We start from the raw sequence: 20,261 nt of genomic DNA on the forward strand, positions 1-20,261 counted from the left end.
TTCAACCTCTCATGAGTTGATGGAGGGAATTTAATTGCGGACCCATATAAGATACTAGTACTAGGGTTATAGATCGGAGACCAGTTGACATAAATTCGGTATATGTCCCAATACAATCACCATAAAGGAACACATTAAGCTAACAAATAAGACAAATAAACATAACGTACTTTCGTTTTTGTACCTACTGGTGGTCCAGTTTTACTGATCTCTTTGATTTTTAATAGTTAATTATGATATTTTTATGTCGTAATTTTTTTTTCTCCCATGAACACAATTAAACTTTCTTTACACTAGCTAATCAAAGCATAAATATAGGGTTATGTTAATTTGTGTCCTAAGGACAAGTATTAAGAAATCTTTATATAATACAAAAGCATACATCTATAAGCAATAGTACACGTGGCGTCTTCATATTCTCCATCTCATTTAATGTTTTTTCATCAACCAATCAAAATGGATCTTTACTCATTCATTTTCTATTAGCCAATCAAAATGAATCATATGACTCATTTATTTTTCATCAACCAATCAAAGTTGATTATGACATATTCTTTCCTATATATACACAATTTGATTTTCATTATTTTCATCTACCTCTTTCTTCCATAAAAAAAAACATTGCTTTCAACTCCATTCTCTTTTATTTATTTATTTATTTATTTATTTCTTATTTTTTATTGTTTTATTGTTTAATTTATTTAACACTTCTTATTCTTATGTTACTTTATATTGTGATTTCTTATGTTGTTGTTTTCTTATTCATATTCTCTCTTTTCAATTTTTTTTTTTTGTGTTTATAAGTTTTTTGTTTTTGACCGGATCTTTAGTTTGGACATGGAAGTCAATCAAGAGAAAAGAAGAAATGCATCACATATCAATCAAAAAATATATCGAGGATTTCTATAACCCTTTTGTTTTATTTTAATCTCTCGATACTCGCAACCTTTTCTATCTATTTATTTTTCTTTGTTTAACTTTTCTTATATTTCGTATGTTTTTATTTTACTTTTGATAATTTGCTCTTTTATATTTTACTTTGGTGATTATATTTGATTTTTCTCTATTTTTCCTACTTTATACTTGAGATGGAAACCAGATAGACAAGAAGAAATGCATCTCATTTTCACAAAACAGGTTGAATTGATAACTTTGGAGTGGCATCTTCCAAATGATCTTTTTTTGAGAGGAAAATGATACTTTTCTGTATATGTCAAAAAAGAAAATCGTTTTTATGGCATCTTTAATTTATTTTTTTGTTAAAAAGTTCATTTTTCTTTAACTAAAAGGGAGCAAGGTGCTATCCTAAAATTTTAAGTGCATTTTGAAAAATAATAAACCCAGTAATCATTTATGTTTTATTTCTTTATCCAAATTAAATATATAAATGAATTCATACAATTATTAAAATTAATATCCTAATTAAAGATTATTAAATTATTATGTTTTTTAGAGAAAAATATTAATTTTTTTATTCAAATCCATAATTTTGTATTCAATGCATTCATTCTATTATTAAAACTAATAATCACAAATGTTTTAAAACCGACTCCATATTTAACTCTTTCCACAATCTTAGCTTCATCCATCATTTCTACAAAAAAAACAATTCTTTCACAACACTTCTACAAACTTGAAAAATTAAATTTATTGATTTTGAAATTGTAATTACTATAATTTAATAAAAAGAAAATCAAGTATTTTGGCTCAAGTCGTTTATTAACTGCATCAAATAAATAATTTTTTAAGAGAATCTGAATTTTAGTTACTTCGCGGTTAAAATTTGAATTAGTAAAAGTTCATTTCTCCTAGGAACTATAGGGTTAACACACAATAAAAATATCAAGACACATAAATACCAATTTTTTTTAGGGAATAAATACTCATTATCTTTTTTCCTATAAATAATCAAACAATATAATTTCCACTAAATGTGCATTATTACTTTTCTAAGAATAATCAGATTAAATATTTCATCATATTTTACACCAATTCCTTTTTTCAAAAATGATTTTGCAAAGGTATGTACTGCAAATTTGATTCTATTTAATGATGATTTTTTGGCTCATGCTACCAACAGTTTGATTTTGTATTTTGTTTGTGTTGGATTGCAGCCTAATATCTCACTTCCTCAGTTAATTTTTTTTATCATGTAATATTTTAGTTTTTTATTTGAGAAGTTTTTTGACAGACCACAAGAAGACATCTCTATTATATTCAAATGTCTTCCTAAAAATTAAAAGTATATCTGACATCTTCACATTCTAAAGAGCATTAAACACTAATACACCTCATAAAAAAGTTTACACATGTGATATATTTGACAAGACAATGTGTCTGTGTAAACATGCATTAATATTTTTATTAATTACCTTATTTATAAGCGGAAAGTTGTAAAAGTCTTATAATTGACAAAACTAAAAGAATTTTCGATTACTTATTAATCATGTTTTAATGGCAACCATCAACTTATCATCATTTTTTTTATTTCTCAACCAATCAAATGAAGTAAGCCAAATGTAAATTTTATTGGTAGAACAAATATAATGTCCTAACAAGCAAAATGTTAAATGCTTTTCCTCTCAACTTTCAACAATAACATAACATGTTGACGTGACATTTTTTTTCTTGGTCTTTAATTCCCATTTTTTTCTTTTCTCAAATAAGAAATGTACAATTGATGTCATTGCAATGACAATTGAATATGAGTATATGTCATTGCAAGGACCATTGAATTGCTTATAAAATTGAATTAATTCAAATTATTTATGGTCAATTTGTTTTCAAAAAAAAAAACGGATCCTAAAATTTTGTCAGATTATTCATTATACAATTGATTTAATTATAATGTTACGAGTCATTTTATTGTTTTACAAAAGATGCAAAATCATGTTAGCATTTAATTATAATATCAATTGTCTAATTCAATGTATTTATTGGCATTTAATTGTAATATCAATTGTCTAATTCAACGTATTTATTGGTTTTCTTTGATTGTGTTTTTTCCATGATGTTAGAGGTTGTTGGTACAAACTCGGACAAAGAAGAAAAAAATTAATTTATTTTTATAAAGAAAAAAATTAATCTAACAACTAATCTCTCTATTAACAAAAGCCTTTCCATATTTCAAGAGTGCACATGTCATCTTAAATTTCTAAAGAGTATTAATTATTTCATCGTGTCATAAAAAATGTATAGCTAAAAAAAAGTATGTTTTAAAATAGTGATTACGGGTATTTTTAAAAAAACGTATAGCTAATATTTGAGTCTGATATTGAGAGGAAAACAATATCACATGGTTGATTTCAAATCATGTAGCTAAAAAGCAATGTGAGGAACATATTAGGTTAACCAATCAAATTTTATTAAATCATCACCTTTTATTATTTAAACTAATTCCAATGTAAGATGTGTCATTTTTATATAATAAGTCAATCAAATGACATGCTTTTGTATATTTGCATTATATTCTAAGTTATTACAAACATCATCACATAATTTCTTATTTTATACATTATTGAACACGTAATTTTTTTTTTTTGAAGAATGAACACGTAAATTATTTTTCTTTACTCTTTATATAATAAACATTTTTCTTACTTCAAATCAAAAGTATATGTGACATCTTCAAATTCTCTATCTTATTTGATGTTTTTTTATTTGTTTAGTTTATATAATTTATAAAACATAAAATGACTAAAAGAGAATACTAAAAAAAAAAATTATAAACTCATTCAAATCTTAATTCACAATAAATGAAAATGGTACACTCCTATAATACGTGATTTCTTTTATGGGAAAATTGATAACATTAAGCACCAAATAATATAAAAAATCTCACTTTAATTTGACGTGATATACATGGAACTTTTGTTCAAAAAAATTGCATTTATAATCAATTATCATTGATTAAGTACTGTTAGGTGGAGAAAAATGTCCTGATCATTTTTTTTCAACCAATCAGATCAAATCATATATCCTTTGTTTTAATTTTTAACTGGTCAGAGTTAAGCAAATCATCATAAGTTTTTATATGTTGAATTGTACATTACACAAGTGAACCAATAAAATTATAGCATAGTACCAATTTTTAATATGTAAATCAATTAGAGTATAACATGCGTCACTTTTTATGTTGTGAGCCAATTAAACATTTTAGAATTAACCAATTTCGCGTCATATTTTTTATTTGTTTAAAATGTAACTTGCTTCCATTATTTTCCTATATATAGTATATGTTTCTTTCATCATTTTCACATGCATATTTCTTCCAAAGAATGTTGTCAAACTCCAAAAAAATGTCATTACACCAAGATCCGATAACTTCTCTGAGATCAATTCGGTCATAGAATCATGAAGCAAAGTTGTTCGAATCATTCATGCTTGGTTCGTTCATGATGTCATCTGTGACACACATCCGTTTTATCTAGATATGGTTCTCATGGATGCATCAATATGTATATTATGAATGTAATTTTATTTTCACTTTTTAAATTATTCTAATTTTTGAATTTTTATTTGAAATAATTTTTATATTTATTAAAAAAAATTAAGCAAATGGAATCAAAAAACTAACAAACCAGTTCATCATAAAGTTCAGAGTTATAAGGGAGTCTGCAATGGGTTGTATCATTATATTTGGTTAAAAGAAACCCTAAAAAATGATATTGACAACACATCTTCATCAAAAAACTTAAGACATTAGGTATATTGGTCATCTTACTTATATGTTGCTCAATATCTACTCTTGCATCTAATATAAAAGTTTAACTCACACATGACAAATTAATATCTCTCCCTTAAATGTGAGACTCTCTGTGTTTATGATATGGTGAAATAGCCGAATAAGGTGTCAGTACAACATGGTAAAAAAGTAAGAAGACGAAAGAAATGATGAGGGAAGATAGTAAGTTACAAAAGATGTTTTGCACTTTTCATTCATGAGGGAAATAAATGACGAGGGAAGAGAAAGTAAATTACAAAAAAGAAAGAAGACGAAAGAAATGATGAGAGAAGATAGTAAGTTACCGGTAATTTTATGAGTTTGTTGAAGGAGTTAAAGATTATTGAATAATTATGCTACCATAAAATTAGACTCATTAAGAAACTGTCACATCAATTATAAATGTGTAATAAGCATGTATTTTATCAACTCAACATAACACATATTTTGTCAAATTTCATATTGACACCACATTTTCATTTAAATTCTTTAGATCCATGTATGTGGATAATCTCACTTATATATTATTCAACATCTACTCTTTCATCCATTGTATAAGTTTTACTCAAATTTGACACATTAACATCACTCTCCGCGTCTTTAATTATGTGACATAGTCAAATAAGGTTAAACGACGGCACAAAATGGTCAAAAAGGTGATTTGATTGTAATCGAACGGAGGGAGATTTATGTTCTTTTCTTTCGTGAAAAGAGAAAATGAAAACTAGAAAGAAAAAAAAAGAAGATGAAAAATATATTTGAGATTGAGAAATATGTCTAATGAAAAAGAAACTTTAGATTGAGTGAATTGTTGGTGATTTTATGGGTATGTTGAAGGAGTTGAAGATTTATGGGTTATTAATTTACCAAAAAATTAGACACAATTTAAAAAATGTTTGAACATTTAAAAATGTCTAATAAACGTGTATTTTGTCAACTCAGCATAACACATCAGTGTTTTTATTTGGTTAAATTGTAACAAATACAAAGATCAGAATCGAAAGAATTTGAAATAATAGAAATTGGTTAAAAAATGTTGCATTAAAACGGATGGCACTCAAAAAATTAAATTGGATATAAAAATTAAACAAATGAAATCTAAAAACTAACCAAAATCGTTCATTATAATGTTCAGAGTTCTGAGGGAGCCTACAATGGATTGTATCATCACATTAGGTTAAGAGCAACCACACAAATGAGATTGACACCAGATCATCACCTAAAAACCTTAAGACATTAGTTACATTGATCATATCATTCATACATTTCTCAACATCTACTATTGCATCCAAATAAAGTCAAATAAAGTCAGACCGAGGCACAACTTGGTAAAAATAGGCGAGTTGGTAGTGGTTTCATAGATAAATGTTTTTGTTAATTTTTTTTTTTAGGGATTGTTCATTTATTTCATGAAAAGATAGAAAGTAAATTAAAAAAAAAAAGAACAATAAAAAGAAATTAGAACATGAGAGAGAAATGATAAGGAAAAAAAATTAAGGAATGTTAGTTTCATTCGTGTGAGTATAGGAAATAGTGAGTTGTTGGTAATTTTACAGATTTGTTGAAAGAGTTGGAGATTATTGGTATTTATGCTACCAAAATAGTATACTTATTAAAGAAAAAATGCCACATCAATTCAAATTGTTAAATAAACATGTATTTTGTCAAAGATCCTACCAAAGAACAAAAGTGAAGCAATTTGAAACAACAAAGATTAAATAATATTTTTTTTGCATGAAAGCGAATGACATCCAGAAACTGAAATTTAAACAAATCCCAAAAACTAACAAAATAATTTATCATAATGTTGAGAGTTCCGTTAGAGACTATTGGGTTGCATAATCATATTAGGCTAATAGCAACTACACAATTGAATCATATTAGGCTAAAAACAACTACACAATTGAGATTGACATCACATCTTCAACCAAAATTTTAAGACATTAGGTGTATGGGTCATATCATTTATATGTAGTTCAACATCTACTCCTACATACACTAGAATTTTAACTCACTTGGTACATTCACATCTCTTTGTTAAATGTCAGACTGTATGTGTTCGTGATCCACCACAAAGAACCATGCTCGTGCACTCTCTCACAATGTTTAATTGAGATATCATACAACTGTTAGGCCTTCTGAAGGACCAACCACTGGTGTGAATCGACACATTTGAGAAAGTTCAACCACACATATGAGAATGATACCACAATTTCATCCAAAATATTAAAACTTAAGTATGAGTTTTTTCATTTATTTGTTGTATATATTGAGCTTGAATTGCATTTGATATATCACAATATCCTATCTCTTAAGTATGACGAAATTCTAGCCCGTGCTTGGCACGGGTTTCCATACTAGTTTAAAAAGAACAACATTGTATTAGAAAATATAATACTATTTTAACTTTTCAAAAGTTGAATGTACGATTTTAAATATGTATATTTCTTTAATTAATTACTTAACATGTGTTCTTGAGGGCACAAATTAACATTTGCCTAAAATATATATGTTAAGTATAAAAGAACACCTTCTTCAAAAAAAATTAACTTGAGGTGTTATAGTTCAATGATAAGAGTTTGGCCCTATCAAAAATATAAGAATATTTTTTGCTTTAATTAACAATCTATATTTTTTTGGGGTGTCTGTGTGTGTATATATCGTTAATGTAGCTACTATAGCTAGATTTTAGATTCTTCCAAGCTATAAAATATTTATGTTTTTTTTACTCAAAAAAATATTAATGTTTTTTCAATTATTGCTAACGATATCACACTGCCCACTCTTTGCATGTGTGAAACCACTAGCTTCACATGCATTCATGGCTGGGGTTAGGCCACACCACTCAAGACAAAATTAGGATATACTTTGTATGTATTTTCATATTGTAATTTCATCGTTCATTTTATGAGCCTTGACAAAGATATCTGTTAAGAAATAAAAAAATAAATATAAATTTATGTATTCAGAAAGATATGTTTTAAATTTTTACAAAACTGAATATGAAATTATCAATAAAATATGTTTATATTTGTCAAAATAGTAAATTATTGTCACTACAGAACTAAGCATACATTTATTTAAAAAAGATGCTCTTTTAATCATTTTTGTCGAGTAAACTGATATCGATATTAACAAGATAACGAAAGCAAAAAGAATTGATGAAAGGCAAATTGCACGTGCAGGAGACAAAAATCTTGAAAAATAATGGGATTGGTTATATTATTTTTCCACTTATACGCGATCAAATCCAAAATGGTGAGTTGACAATTCGTACTACCTTGTATATCTATGCTTGTACGTATGTTGACAATTGTTCCCTAATATTGAACATATCAAGTCTTCTTTTTTTGTTCACTAATATGCACCATGGCAACAAAAACATGTAATTTCCATGAGCAAGAAAAACTTAGTGTTCTCAAAAAACCTTGAGATGGAAAATGAATGAAAAAGAAAACAAATGGAAGAGATCAAAGAAAATAATGGATTTGCACATGATCATCTCTTCAATGTGAAACATAGACTCTAATATCATGTTAAGAAGCATGATAGAGCTCAATAAAAAGAATTTTTTTTCAAAGATATTGATAAAGCAAGAATATTAAATATAAAGAATATACAACCACATTATATAATGATGCTAGACTAACGAATATAAGAAACTATCAACTAATCATTTTTAGGGGAGTACTAACTTCTTCCCCTAAAAAATTACTAACTACTAAACAGTTTAAAACTTAGGGTCTTGTTATCTTGTGCCCTTAGGGCATAAGTTAATGAATCTAAAATTAGAAGTTTTTTTATACTCCCTCCGTTTCAAAATGAATGTCGTTTTAGGTATTTACACACATATTAAGAAATGCAATGATTAAAAGAAAGAGAATGGTTATTTTACCAAATTACCCTTATTAACTATTGATTACTCCCTCCGTCTCGCAATATTAGTCGTTTAAGGTTTGTGCACAATTATTAAGGAAATGATTAATTATGTTGATTTCAATGGTAAAATTGATAACATTTACTAAAATGCCCTTATTAATTGTAGTTAGTGAAGTAGTTAAGTTAGATGAAATTCAATAAATAAGGGTATAATAGTGGAAGAAAATAATAAATGCTGCATTGATATTGTAAAGTGACAATTATTTTGAGAAAAAGAAAAAATGTTAAAGTGACAATAATTGTGAGACGGAGGGAGTAGTTTTAAAAGTAATACTTTGGAAGTAGTGTGCAGAGTATTAATTGGAGGGTACAATTGAAAAGAAAAAGTTATTATTGCATTGGAAACTGAAAGTGACATTCATTTTGAAACAATTTTTTTTGGCTAAAGCGACACTCATTTTGATACGGAGGGAGTATAAAAGAACAAAATTTTTACTTTAAAAAGTTAAATAAAGTTGAATGCACAACTTTTAAGACATCTATTTCAATTTTAAATTCCTTATCATGTGCCCTTGGGAAACATGTTAGCATTTGCCTAAAATTTATAGCTTCATATCATTTTTTTTCCTTCAATTTTACTTATGTTATCTTAAATGAAAAAATTAAATATTAATTAAACATATATTGTTTATATTACTTTATATTTATAAATCAGTTCAACTATTGATTTTACTAAATATTAATTTATTCGTTATTATTTACTAAATAATATATATACTCCCTCCGGTCACATTTATAAGCAAAAAACACCTTTTTAGGTTCATTGAATAATTAATGTATCCGGTCACATTTATATGTTAGATACATTAGTTATTCAATGTACCTAAAAATGTGTTTTTTGCTTATAAATGTGACCGGAGGGAGTATATATATATATATAGGGGTTTGCTAGAACACACCCACTAGTTTTCATGTGGGAGTGTTTTAGCAAGTAAATAACTAAAAAGTGGTTAAATACACCCTAAGGTGTATGTTGCTATAACACACCTTCTAACAAAAACAAGTGGGTGTGTTCTAGCAAATCCTATAGGCATTTGCTAGAACACACCCACTAGTTTTTATGTGGGAGTGTTTTAGCAAGTAAATAACTAAAAAGTGGTTAATTACACCCTAAGGTGTAGCTTTACTAAAACACTCCCACATAAAAACTAGTGGGTGTGTTCTAGCAAACCCCATATATATATATATATATAAGTTTTTTTTTAAGGAATGAACTAATATATAAGTTATCTGTTATTTTTTTTACTAAATAAGATTTAAACTGGCATATATTTTGGTACGAATCAGTAACATAATGTGTATGACAGAGAGCTGATTCATGGCTGAAATATTTAATGGAGCATTGTCGATGTCAACGTGGGACATGATCAAATTGAATAATGAATACTACTAGTAATATTGCCAAAATTTCCATCCTAATGATCGATATATATGGGTAACACTTGGGTGCCTTTGTTTTTGGTGTTTTTGGGTGCCTTTGTCTGTATCTCTCTCCTAACCAATAATTCTCTCTTATTAAAATAATTTATTTTAATAATTCAATCATCACTTTCTTTCATCTAAAATACACTAAAGTCATCAAAGTCACCCAACACAAAGTCACTGAAGTGCCACCCGATATATACCTTAGTAAAAATGAAATTAAAGGTATCAGTAAAAGGTTGTGCATGTTGGTTTCTGCATGCTCTGTTGCATATAACGGTTCTTTTTTACTTTATCATCATCACATTCACATGCATGCATGTTGTAACATTTTTTTTTGGTACTGGTACACTACTCTTTTTTTTTTTACTAGTATTTCGTTCATTCACACTTTGTTGAAAATTGAAATCAGTAACCAAAGCCACGGCCAAAATCTTTGCCTTGTGTCAATGTCAAATCCAGCTCACTAGATACCTAGCTTCAGCCTTTCCCTACTCTATAATATTGCTTGTCATGATCAACTATATAGAGTAGTGAATATGAATGGTCCAAGTTTCTGCGTATATAAACTCATTCTTTCACGCCAACAAAAAATTAAAGAAACAAAATTATACATCGATTGTCATTAACTACCATTAATAAATCATTTTAACAAAATCCAAAGGCATTAGAAGTTAGAACATACTCCCTCCGGTCTCAAATGTAAGAAACTTTTTACTTTTTAGATTCATTCAATAAATGATGTATGTGGTCTATAATATAGACCACATACATCATTTATTGAATGAATCTAAAAAGTAAAAAGTTTCTTACATTTAAGACCGGAGGGAGTAATATACAAGAACTATCTAGCCAGCTAATTTTGTAATGTTCTTTCAAAGACTGCGACTTTGCAATTCTTAGCATTAATCTATTAATCTCAATCACTATAATGTTAAAATTTCACTATAAATTAATGAATCAATTTCATAATTGAAGTGAACCCAATTGCTGGACAAGATGCGTTCTACGTGTGTAATTTGTCTACCTTATGAATATAGTAACATAAAAATTCATGTAAGTAAAAGGCTCAATAAGGCGTCTGAACCAGCGAGATATATATGGACCACCAAGACTACCATGGAGACGGAAAAAGAACATGTGGCTAACCCTCCAATCTCGGCCGATGCTCCAGATAACTCGTCGGATAAGGTGCACTCTGCCTAATCATATCTTACGCACGTAGTAGTACCGACCACCTATTTAAGAAGCTTTTCCGAAGAAGAAAGTACACAGTTCATTATCTAAAAAAATCTTTCAATTACATTCGTAAAACCTCGCTGACTTGAGTATTGAAGTTATACCACCTCATATTGATGAATGACTACCGCAATCCATCACAACACTTCTATTTCGCCGGTCACCCTCATATCCTAGTTCAGATAAGTTAAATACAAATAAATAAAGGGAAATGTTAACTTATCTAAAAGCAGTTAACATTAGGCCGTATAAAGATTGAAATTAGCTCCTTAGTCCTTACCAATTCTTAAATTAGGGTTGTAACAAACACCACTAGATTTTTTGTTTTTGTTTTGTTATTTGGTGTCAAAAAATATTGATTAAAAAATTCATAAATATAAATTTCATTTTTAAAATAAAGTTCTGTAAAAAAAGATGGGTTAAATATATTTTTTGTCCCTATAAATATATCAATTTTTTGTTATAGTCCCTCTAAAATTTTCCTTCAATTCTTAGTCCCTATAAAATTTTCAATCACTATTTTTGGTCCCTATTTTTAAGTTAATTTTTGTATTTTTTAATGAAATTGTGCAGAAATGAGTAGAATATTATAAAAAAAATTCCCAAACAAATTAGAATTTTTTACCAAAACATAAATTAAATATGAATTTTTAACTGTCAAAAATATAAAAATCCATTTTAAATTTATGTTTTGTTAAAAAATTCTAATTTTTTTTGGGAGAGATTCTTTTAATATTATGAAAAATTTTATTCAAAAATATGAATTATACATATGATTTTACCTTAAAAGAAGGACCAAAAGTGAAGATGAAAAAAATTTTAGGGACTAAAAGTTGAATAAATTTTTTAGAGAGACTAAAACGAAAAGTTGACATATTTATAGGGATTAAAAACATATTTAACCCAATTTTTTTTACAAATAATGTAATTATTTTTTGTCAAGTAGTAATAATCACAACACTTTTTTGTAAAGCATTTTTATCACGAGCTCTACTTTTCAACATTCCTTATTTATGACCCTTTATTTTTTGTCTGATGTGATGTTTTGCTGAGCTATCATTGATTAGAGCTATCATTGATTAGGCAATAATCAAGATGTTCCTATCATAATCTTACAGAAAGATTATGTTGGGATTTTCTACATGACATTTTGGAAGAACAAGGAAACTTCAGTTACCTTCATGTTAGAATTAGATTCTCACGGGTCTTCTCCTATTCCAACATCGTAACCTTCCATAGAAATATTTTTTATTTGCACGATTAACGAAACTTCATCTTCCCCAATAACAGATTGAGATTACGTTACGTAACGAACATTTTTAGTGCCATTTATTCACGCCACACAAAAAAAATTAGTAAGTGAGCAATAGGACGGATCATGACTGCCCTAACATAAACAAATTGGGTTGTGTTAACCAGTGCCCCGGAGCACTGATTGAGAAAACTAGAAATAGAATTTTTTTATTAAAGACAACAATTTTTTGACTTTTCTAAGGTGGAACATTTCACTTTTCATCATTTTCCAATGCAAAGTTTCCATATTAATCTCCTTAACTAGTGCCCGGGGGCACTAGTTAACATTTCCCAAACAAATTTCATAACTTTTAGAAAATTAATATTATGACAATTTCTCATAATAATAATAATAATAATAATAATAATAATAATAATAATAATAATAATAATAATAATAATAATAATAATAATAATAATAATAATATACGACTTATAAAAAGAAAGAATATTAATAACGCCACCAACATACTCTAACACACATTTTTTAACACGTAATTTTTTATTAGTTAGAATTTATATGAATCTCTGATCAAAGCAAATAAATAAATAAATAAATAAAAAATTTATATGAATCCCACTAGATTAATATAGGATTCACATAATATGGTGGAACCTATATAAAATTTACCTAATGAAAAAAAAGTATAGGAAAGTGTATGCTAAAATTCATATGAATCTCCGACCAATATGGGATAATCTATTCTAGTCCTCAAAACTATAATATTTTCATAATAGTATTGTGATCCAAAAAATCATCTTTGGTCCAGAAAGTTCTGCTTTTTAACTTTTATCTTGATCACTCCTTAATCAAGTACATCTTTCACTTTTTAATATATAAAGGATTTTTTACGTCACCTTTCAACCTAAAAAGGACTTTTATAAAAGATAGATTTGAGATAATCAAAATGAGTATAATGGTGTTTGGGATCTAATTTTCACTCAACTCGTGTTTGAGGGTATGATGGTATGAACACACTCATATTATGTGATCCACAAATCTGTTATGAGCTGGAATGTGTTAAAAATAAAGAGATTATCATATTTGCACTTAAAAGTTTATTATGGTTGAAGATCAATCTCTTTAGCTTCAAATGATTCTCAACTCGTGTTTGAGATGACTGAAGGCAAACTCATAATGTATATGATTGGAAGATATATTGAAGAGCTTAGAGTTTTCTTGATTGAAGAGTTTATGACTTGAGCTTTTTAGAAAAAGTTGAATATTCAATGTCGATTGAACTTTTGTCTTGATCTTTCAAAACATTTTTGTATTTAAAGATGATGAGAAGCTTAGAAATCATGTTCTTATAGTTGTTGGACACGCTTTCAAAGGTGTCAATGACTTTCTGCAACTATCTCTTAGGGTACGTTTGGTTTGCAAAACAGTAAGTACTGAACATAACAGTACAAGACAGAACAACACAACACAAGACAGAACAGCACAAGACAAATTTTTATGGCATTGAATAATTTTTTGTTTTATACGATTTTTGGGGGATGAAATGCTATTTTGGTATTTAAAACAACTTGTACGTGAGACAAAAAATTGTGTTGTGGTTTTGTGAGGGACAAAAATATCAGTTTTTGTCATGTCCTTTGCCTCCAGTTTGTCCTGCACTTGAAACAATTTTACAAATCAAACACTGGACAATTGAAGTTGTTATGTCATGTCCTTCATTTTTTAGCAAATCAAACACACCCTTAAAGTATAGTACAACTTTGTCCAGAACGTTCTTCTCGTCCAGAACATTTTGGATGTTGTTGATATATGACTGTTTAGACAATAACATGGAATAGGGGTTCATAGATGTCACGTCATAAAGTTGTTTCTAACTGTTGGACATGCTTTCCAATATGTTAACAACCTAATGCAACTATCTCTTGAATTATAATGCAGTTATGTCCTTGACGTTCTTCTCGGTTACAGATCATTTTGAAGTTACAACTAGTTGCTTCAAGGAGGTAATAATGGTTGCAAGCTCTCAAATGTAGTCGTTGGGGTATGATTGATGTGATTGTTGATGTCATCCTACTTGATCTTAATGATGTTAGACCATTCTCTTTATGGTGCGGCAAGATTGATCTACATGAATCTGCTTGAGATAGTTCTTTTTTCTTCTTTCTTTAAGGATCCAAATTGATAAGCCTTTTTGATGAATCTATCCTTTTTAATACAAAGGTCCATAATGGATATTTGACAATTTTCTTACATGAAAAAATATCTTTCTTTAGGATATAGTTCATTGTTCATAACATGAGAACGTTATGGTTTGTCTTCAAAATGATATGATCTGGTTTATCATAACGTTATCTTCTCTTGTGATTAAGTGCGAATAATTATGGATCATCATAATGTTATCTTCTCTTGTGAACGTTCTAATCTTTTAATGTAAATGACCATAATTTTTTGTTTGGATCGTGAGAAACCTCTCTTAATGTAAAAATCGCTTTGTTTGATTTCAATTGGCCCAAACCATACCTTTATTAGTGATTGAAGATTCTTAGATCATCTTAAATCTTTTATGATAGCATCTTCATGCATATGTTCATGAATGTTCTTTTTTATTAATTCTCTAATCATTATCATTATTCATTAATACGTGACTTAATGAATAATTCATTCTTGAATTGTCCTACATTTATTGAGAGAGATTGTTATAATATTCTACACTTTTTTAGAAAATTTCATTCAAAATATATATGAAAGTTATACATTAGTTGACTTAAAAGTAAAGACTAAAAATTATGATAGAAAAGTTTTAGAGGATTAAAATTCGAATAATTTTTTTAAAGGGACTAAAATAAAAAATTGATATATTTATAGGGATAAAAAAAAATTTGTATGAGGGACCAAAAACATATTTAATCCTTCTTTTGTTAATTATTAACTTAATTGATTTCAACAAAAGATTGACGAGAAAAATGATTTCAAGAAGTCAAACTTGAAATTGAGAGAATCAAACTTGAAACTTTGAGGTAGAAAAACTAGTAAAAAATGTGAGTTGAATCAATGATTTTCATCCATTAAAACTTTGTTTAATAAGCAAACATTAGTTGTAAGTATGATATCTTAGTAACAAAGATTAAAATTTTGAACCTCCTCAAACTCTTTTAGATATCTCATCCACTGAAGTTCAATATGCATACAACATTTTTGCTAATTTCAACTTAGAAAGTCATGTCATTAACTCATAACTGGTATTTTTTTAAATTAATGCACACAACCTTTACACTCAAACTGTACATCAAAATGGCCTTCGTGAATAAACTAGAGAAAAAATTACGTACATGGGCAGAGCAACATCATGACCACACACAAAAGGCATCCAAAGAAAAGAAAATGGTGCAACCAATGTTCTAAGGATCAAGAAAAGATGAAGTATAGAAATTTGTATAAAAATACAAGACAAAGTACAATAAGGATTTGATCGTTTAAGGATATTATCTTGTCATAATTGTTTAATATGTGATTTCGATTTGGAGAGACGAAGCATGTAAGCTCTATGGAGAAAGAGGCGTCGTTGCTACTCTGGAAACTCGGCATGAAGATCATTTCCCCAGGAACATATTTGAATACGTTGTTGCTCCAATCCTACATTCATAAAGTGAAATTCTTGGTTAGTTTCTGGTCTGTCACTTATCATATTTGATATTATGGGCTCACTAAAGATCAAATAAAAGACTCTGATTATTCTCCTAAACAAAAGCATAAGAAATATTTTAGGGGGACTAAAATCAGATGTTGGTATATTTAGGGAGACTCTTTACTTAAGTAAGAAAAGATAGGACATCTAGTTTACAAATTTAAATCTGATGCACCATTAGTACATATATTATGACCATTGTATAGTATATTGATATAAATTTCTCATCAATCTAAAACTGCAATACTCTTTTTTCATTCTAAATTTATCTCAATTCCTATTAGACCCGCATGAATCTTATCCAATCATACAATTGCTTGTCATGATCAAGTATATAGAGTAGTGAATATGAATGGTCCAAGTTTCTGCGTATCTAAACTCACTTTTTCACGCCAACAAAAAATTAAACAAACAAAATTATACATCAATTGTCATTAACTACCCATTAATAAATCATTTTAACACAATCCAAAGGCATTAGAACTATCTAGCCAGCTAATTTTGTAATGTTCGTTCTTTCAATGATTATGACTTTGCAATTCTTAGCATTAATCTATTAATCTCAATCACTATAATGTTAAAATTTCACTATAAACTAATCAATCAATTTCATAATTGCAGTGAACCCAATTGCTGGACAAGATGCGTTCTACGTGTGTAATTTGTCTACCTTGTGAATATAGTAACATAAAAATTCATGTAAGTAAAAGGCTCAATAAGGAGGCGTCTGAACCAGCTAGATATGGACCACCAAGACTACCATGGAGACGGAAAAAGAACATGTGGTTAACCCTCCAATCTCGGCCGATGCTCCAGATAACTCGTCGGATAAGGTGCACTTTGCCTAATCGTATCTTACGCACGTGGTAGTACCGACCACCTATTTAAGAAGCTTTTCCGAAGAAGAAAGTACACAGTTCATTATCTAAAAAAACCTTTCAATTACATTCGTAGAACCTCGCTGACTTGAATATTGAAGTTAACACCACCTCATATTGATGAATGACTACCGCAATCTATCGCAACACTCCTATTTCGCCGTCACCCTCAAATCCTAGTCCAGATAAGTTATATACAAATAAATAAAGGGTCTTGCTAACAAGTGCCCTAAGGGCATTGTTTAAGGAACTCATAAAAAGAAATTATGTCTTGAAAATACAAGTCAAACACTTGTTAAAGTCTTAACGTACAATTTCCAATGCAAAAATTACTACTTTTAGATGCTTAAACAATGCCCTTAGGACACTTGTTAGCATTTTCCATAAATTATCAAAAAGCAGTTAACGTAAGATTGCATAAAGATTGAAATTAGCTCCTTAGTCCTTACCAATTCTTAAAAGGTCTTTTTAACCAATGCCCCCGATGCACTAGTTAATGAACTAAAAGTAGAAAGAAAAACCAAGTTTTGCATTAGAAACAACACTTTTTTTAACTTTCAAAAAGTATAATACACAATTTCCAAGACGATATTTTTTTTATAGTCTTTAACGGCACTGATTAACATTTCTCATTCTTAAATTAGGGTTTCCTTATATAATTAAAGTAACAAACACTTACACCACTATATATTTTTTTTTGTTTTGTTAATGTGTCTTGTTAACGAGTGCCTCCGGACACTCTTTGAACACCACTTGTGTACCATTGGAATATCAATGTTATATAACATTGGCCAATGAAGGTGTGCCATGTGGGAAGGTGTAAAGAAGAAAGAAAATATATGTATGTGAAGTGCTATGTGGCACATCTTCATTGACCAATGTTACATAACATTGATATCTCAATGGTACACAATTGGTGTCCGACACTCTTTAAGGATCCCAAAAGAATAAATTATTTTATAAAAAAGTCAAACATTTCTATTTCCGTTGCACTGATTACATGTATTTTCATGATAAGTTACCTTTTAAAGATCTTAACTAGTGCCCCGAGAGCAGGGCCGTCCTTAAGAATTCGGAGGCTCGGCTCTGGGAATGAAAAGAGGCCAGTGATAAAATCAAAACGTATTTTTTTTTAAAAGAACAATGTTCTATTTATATTTTTGGCCAAATACCTCCCTGGGTCCTTTAAGTTTCACGTTTGTAACAGATAGGTCCTTTAAGTTTCAAAGGTTACAGATAGGTCCTTTAAGTTTCTAAGGTTTCAGATAGGTCCTTAACGGAGGTTGATAGAAAGGACCTATCTGAAACAAACTCGAAACTTAAAGGACCTATCTGTTACAAACGTGAAACTTAAAGGACCCAGGGAGGTATTTGGCCTATATTTTTTAAAAGATAAATATAAGGTGCCGTATATATGCGGTACACCCAAAGGTGAAAATGACTACCGTATACATGAGGAACCCCACCTAACACCAAAAGGAAGAGAACCTAATTCTAATAGGCCTAAAAGACTAAAACAAGGGAACAGAAAATGGCTGGGGGTATTAAAAAAAAATTGGAGGGCAGTAGTACTAGTGTGTATTAATTTTTTTTTTAGACCCATGGCTGAGGGAGGCCCAACTCTGTTGAGCTGTTTGCACCCCCTCAGAGCCGGGCCTGCCCGAGAGCACTGATTAACCCTTTGTTAATTGGTGTCAAAAAATATTGATTAAAAAATTCATAAATATAAATTTCATTTTTAAAATAAAGTGATTATTTTTTGTCAAGAAATAATCACAGCACTTTTTTCTAAAGCATTTTTAATTTTTTTTATCAAGAGCTCTACTTTTAACATTCCTTATTTATGACCCTTTATTTTCTTGTCTGATGTGATGTTTTGCTGAGCTATCATTGATTAGGCAAGATGTTCCTATCATAATCTTACAGAAGGATTATGTTGGGATTTTCTACATGACGGCCCATAATACAAGACAACAGATTTTGGAAGAACAAGGAAACTTCAGTTACCTTCATGTTAGAATTAGATTCTCACGGTCTTCCTCTTATTCCAACATCGTAACCTCAGTAGAAATACTCCTTCCGTTCCGCAATAGACGACCCATTTGAAAATGTGCAATTTTAACCTAACTTACTTTGACCATATGTTTCTACTAATATACAAAGATAAATAATATCATATAAGATGTCGTTAACTTCGTCTCGATGAATATTTTCAAAATATCAAATTTTCATAATTTTTTCTAATATATTATTCAAGATATTTAAGCTCAAAGTTATGCATTGACATGCTTAATAAAGTCAACTGTGTCAAGTATTATGGGACGGAAGGAGTATTTTTTTTATTTGCAGGATTAACGGAACTTCATCTTCCCCAATAACAGATTGAGATTACGTTACGTAACGAACATTTTTAGTGCCATTTATTCGCGCCACACAAAAAAAAAAGTTAAGTGATGAGCAATACTCCCTCCGTCCCATATTACTTGACCTATTTAGAATATTTGCACTATTCATGTAACATGTTTTGACTCTATTTTTCTACTAATATATAAAAACAAAATATAACATATAAGATGTTGTTAGATTCGTCTCGATTAATATTTTCAAAATATCAAATTTTCGTAATTCTTTCTACTAGATTATTAAAGAAATTTAAGTTTAAAATTGTGCATTGACATACGTGACAAAGTCAACTATGTCAAGTAATATGGGACGGAGGGAGTAGAACGGATCATGGAGTAAATCACTGTCATAAACCAATAGTAATCAAGTTAGCACTAGAACTTATAATAGACTTGTTTATACTGCTGTCTCTATAGAATTTCAATGAAACTAGAACGCCGACCCGTGCGCCGCACGGGTCTTATGAACTGGAATAATTTAATACACAATAAAACGAAATACTCTATTTTGGAACCTAATTTAAAAAGTCAGAATACATACACAAAATTTACCGCAGTCACCAAATTTACCGATTCAGGAAATATCGTATCACAAACCATACATGTTACAACAAATATATAAACTGTCTATGGAGTATTACACATTCCAAAATACTTCTTCGTACACGACGTTAGACGTCTCATCAATATCTTCATCATTCAAGTGATGCTCAGTCTT

The 20,261-nt window shown here is 29.0% G+C and overlaps 1 long non-coding RNA gene across 1 annotated transcript; it reads right to left on the minus strand.

The window, feature by feature from the left end:
- Positions 1–15,726: 15,726 nt before the first annotated feature.
- Positions 15,727–17,288, minus strand: LOC146908327 (uncharacterized). The gene is made up of 2 exons (XR_015020672.1): positions 16,934–17,288; positions 15,727–16,211 (listed from the first exon to the last, which is right to left on the minus strand). It is a non-coding gene; the product is annotated as an uncharacterized LOC146908327 (long non-coding RNA).
- Between the last annotated feature and the right edge of the window lie 2,973 nt (positions 17,289–20,261).

This window comes from Medicago sativa, chromosome 7, assembly GCF_051527215.1.
Source record: "Medicago sativa cultivar Bolivia chromosome 7, Bolivia_mono, whole genome shotgun sequence".
NCBI lineage: Eukaryota > Viridiplantae > Streptophyta > Magnoliopsida > Fabales > Fabaceae > Medicago > Medicago sativa.